The 3875-nt window shown below is 53.2% G+C and overlaps 1 protein-coding gene across 3 annotated transcripts in view; it reads right to left on the bottom strand.

Annotated features, from left to right (window-relative positions):
* WRN (Werner syndrome RecQ like helicase) overlaps window positions 1–3875 on the bottom strand; it is a 162362-nt gene that overhangs the window by 149591 nt on the left and 8896 nt on the right. The window contains exon 1 of one of the 3 annotated variants that reach the window (XM_019556384.1): window positions 111–190. The exons of the other annotated variants lie outside the window; for them this stretch is intronic. The gene's annotated coding sequence lies outside the window, so the exon portion shown is untranslated. Of the gene's footprint in view, window positions 1–110; window positions 191–3875 lie in introns of those variants that run through there. 3 annotated transcript variants of the gene reach the window in all.

The following is a 3875-nucleotide window of genomic DNA, read 5'->3' as shown; positions in this document are numbered from 1 at the left end:
GGCTCATATTTGCAGGAGTGAGAGGTGCAAAGGCAGGTGAGTGCTCTCTCTTGGCTTCATATTTTAAAGCTGCCAACAATATACAACAGAAGTCTGTCTCTGCACCTTACCTTCTCTGTCCCTGTCCAAGAATCAAGGAGTCCTGATGTTATATAGGACTCTGATGTAGAAGGGAATGGTATGTGTGAAGTGTACCTGTAGAAAGGCAAGACTTGGGGAAGTTAGAGAACTAAATCTTTCTTCCCTGAGAGCCCCTGTGCATTCCATCTCAAAGACTAACGAGCAGCGCAGCCCAGGTGAACAGTGGGAGGATTTCTTAGGAAAACAGTCTGTAATACAATTCTCGCAAACTGAGCATAAGTAAGACAGTTAGCTCCAAGATCAGTGAATGGCAAAAGTATGTTCTGAACTCCAAATGGCTGTTTCAGAGGTCTCCACTACTGAGAAGGACCTAAGGCATGACACAGAAGCTGCAACTGTGCTAAAAGAATGCTCCTCAATACTGTTAGCACTGGTAGACACAAATCTCTTGATTTATATAGACTTTAATTCACTTTCAACCGACCTTTGTTGAAAGTGGGCCAGCTTTGGCCCACAATGCTTATCAGTATGGCTCCAGAACCCAGGGAGTTAATGCTGCTGTAGCTCACCGCTTTCCCTCCCCGACTTACCCACCACTAGCCACTAAGATCAGTGGCAAGGAAAAGAGGGTCTAGTGGCAGTATTAATCCCTGGATTCAAGAGCTGCCCCGATACAGCTAATTACAGATAATTAATGCTGCTGCTGCTCACAAGTCAGCCGGCATGCAAGCAACCCCATGGTCCAGATCACACTGCCAGGGCCAAGTGAGTCTGATGTTCCTGATAAAGACTACCTCACTAGTTCAGGGGCAGGCCAAATGTGGCCTGCCAGGCCATTTTATCCAGCCTGCAAAGCCCCTAAAATGTAGAAAAATTATATTTATCTGTTCCTCACTCTCTGTCAAAGCTGACAGAAGCCAGGGGCAATAGGACCCAGGGAAAGCTAGAAGCACTCACTAACAAAGCCAGCCAGGTCCCACCACACCACCCCAAAGTCTATGTCTGCCACAGCTTTTATCAGCCTCCAGCATCAAGTAGCCCCCAGCTGCATTGCTGGACCACAGACCCTGCGGGTACCCCAAGGCCAGGAGGGGGAGGTGTGTGTGTTTGTCACTGCAATGAGAGAGGGAGGGAGAGCACACATGAGAGAGAGAGAGAGAGAGCAGGAGGAGTGGGCAGCTTGGAGGGAGAGAATGTGGGGGGAGCCGGGGGGGAGAGGCTCTGTGTGTGTGTGTGTGTGTGTGTGTGTGTGTGTGTGTGTGCGCGCGCGCTCAAAGGGCAAATCCCAGACACCACCCCCCCACTATACACATGCGCCCAGATCCCCTCATACACCCCAGCCACCCTCCCCCACATACCCCATACCCATCCACACTCCACATATCCATACTGACATGTTCCATCACCCCACTCACACCCCCACATACCCACACACTAAAAGCCCCCCCACAAACATATACCCATGCCCCCCCCTCCATAAATACAAGAGTAAGACTTCATGCTAAGCTATTGTGCAGACATCTCTGTGTACACTGCACAAACACATGTAAACTAGAAAATATTTTTTGAAATCAAATTAATGAATCTTGTAGATATTTGATTTTTAGAATATAATTTCGTACGTTTTTGGTTCTGAAATGGCAAAACCCCTTTCTGAAAGGAATATTTCTGAAGGCAAGGGGAGGGACTTCTGGTGGCAAAGGTTAGAGGTTAGGGGGTGGGACTTCTGGCCACAAGATGGCAACCAGGGGGAGGCACTTGTCAAGGAGCGGGGATACCCATGTGACTCTCGACAGCTTGCCAAAGCTCGGTCAGCAGCCCTCTGCCCAAAATAACTGGCCACCCCTGCACTAGTGACTTTCACATTCCAAAGGTTTAAAAGAATTAAAAGGACTCTTGTTTGAGGGGGTGGGAGGACAGTGTTTGGTTTATTTTAATCTACAATATATGAAAGTACTTCTCCTGTGAACAGGGCTAGGAAAGAACACAGGAAGGAACACATATTGGTTGCATACTGAGCATAAAGCAAGGCTGAAGTCTACACACTAGGGCTGCATGAAGCTTCAGTCGCTGATTTAATTCGGAGGAGATTTGGCCCAATTCGGCAGCCGAATCCCCAAATCTGAATGGAATCAGGAGACTCATTAATCTCTCTGAATCAAATCTGAGAGGAGTCTATTCTAGGCCTTGGGGGCTCAGACAGTAAAGCAGTTTTTACTTATGCCCAGCCTAAAATGGCCTTGAAGGAGTTTGTCGCCATTGGAGCTTGTCATCCCTTGGGGTGCTCTGGTGAACAGGCGTGCCCCCAGATCCTGGTGTAAATGCCTTATGTACTTATAGGCTGCCACCAAGTCAACCAGTTAGGCTCTGGAGTGGCAAGAAACGTGCAGGTGAAAACCCACTGCACCCCCGCTCTCCCAAAGACCCCCCATCAGCCACGGAAACCCTGCCAAACCCCAGCACAGCTGGAGGCAAGGTGGGAGGGGGTTAACCCCTGAGTGAGTGGGAGGAGGCGGCTGAGTGGAGCCAGGCCTGGTCAAGCCCCACCCAGGCCCCTACTTCACGCAGCCCCCCAGGGAGCCACGCAACCGGAGCCACACAAACAGGCTGCGCAAACAAGCGCGCTTGTCTGCTGGCACATGAGTTAGCACGCAGTTGGCGCAGGAGGGCCTGAGACCCTGCTTGCGAATCCCCCAGGGTAGATAGTCCCAGCCGTAGCCAGCCTACCAGAGGCATGACACGGATAGGAACGCGCCGCACCCCAAGGGTCCCCTCGGGCTCTGTGGCCCTCCCCCCACAGCACCTCACAGATGGCCACCCAGACGGAGCCCGTGGTTCCGGGATCCATACAGATGGAGGCCCCGGCTCTCAGCTGCGGGGGCTGCCTGTTGCTTTTTCAGGCTCTGGGGCCCGGGAGAATGGCCACCTCCCCTTGCGGGGTCTGCTCCCTACTGGGGTCTCTGGCATGCCAACTGGAGGAGCCCCAGGCCACATTAGGGACTGTGAGCAGGAGATCAACTCCTACTGCCAGGCCCTTCTCCCCTGGGAGTCGGAGGGTAGACTACAGTCTCCCTCCAGGACAAAGGAGGACTCCAGGACCTCCTGCTCTGTCCAGTCAGGGGCATGGACCAAGGTGGTTAAGGGCCCTAAGGCCTGCCACACCAAGGCCTCTGCCCCACCACAGCTTAGCAACAGGTACGCACTTCTTGCTCCTCCAGCAGAGCCTACTGAGTTGCGAGCTTCCACAGGCAACACAGGCTCACAAGTGCAGCTACCACCTCCACTCTCCCCAAGACAAAAGGCAAGGTGTTTGTTGTGGGAGACTCCATCCTGAGGGGGACTGAGGTGGCAATCTGCCGCACCGACCCCTTAACCCAGGAAGTCTGCTGCTTCCCACGGGCACGCATCCGGGACATTGTGGAGAATATCCCAAAGCTCCTCCAGCCCACAGACCACTATCCTATGCTCCTTATTCATGTGGGCACCAATCACACGGCTCGGAGCACTCCCAGCCGGGTCATGAGGTCCTATAGGGATTTGGGAGCGGGGCTAAAGGGTCTGGGGGCACAGGTGGTATTCTAGTTGATCCTCCCAGTCTCAGGGTATGGGCTGAGGAGGGAGAGGAGGAACCACGTAGTCAACCAAAGACTGGGCGCTGGTGTCATCAGGAAGGCTTTGGCTTCCATGACCACAGCCCGCTCTTTGGCAAGAGAGGCAGCGAGCTGCTGGGAAGAGATGGCCTCCACCTCTCTCCCCTGGGGAGGAGGCTCTTCTCAGCCAGACTGGCTGACCTG

The sequence above is a fragment of the Crocodylus porosus genome, unplaced genomic scaffold (assembly GCF_001723895.1).
Source record: "Crocodylus porosus isolate Cpor-Errol unplaced genomic scaffold, CroPor_comp1, whole genome shotgun sequence".
Taxonomy (NCBI): Eukaryota; Metazoa; Chordata; order Crocodylia; family Crocodylidae; genus Crocodylus; species Crocodylus porosus.
The sequence above is the reverse complement of the archived record's forward strand: the minus strand, read 5'-3'. Positions and strand labels throughout refer to the sequence as shown.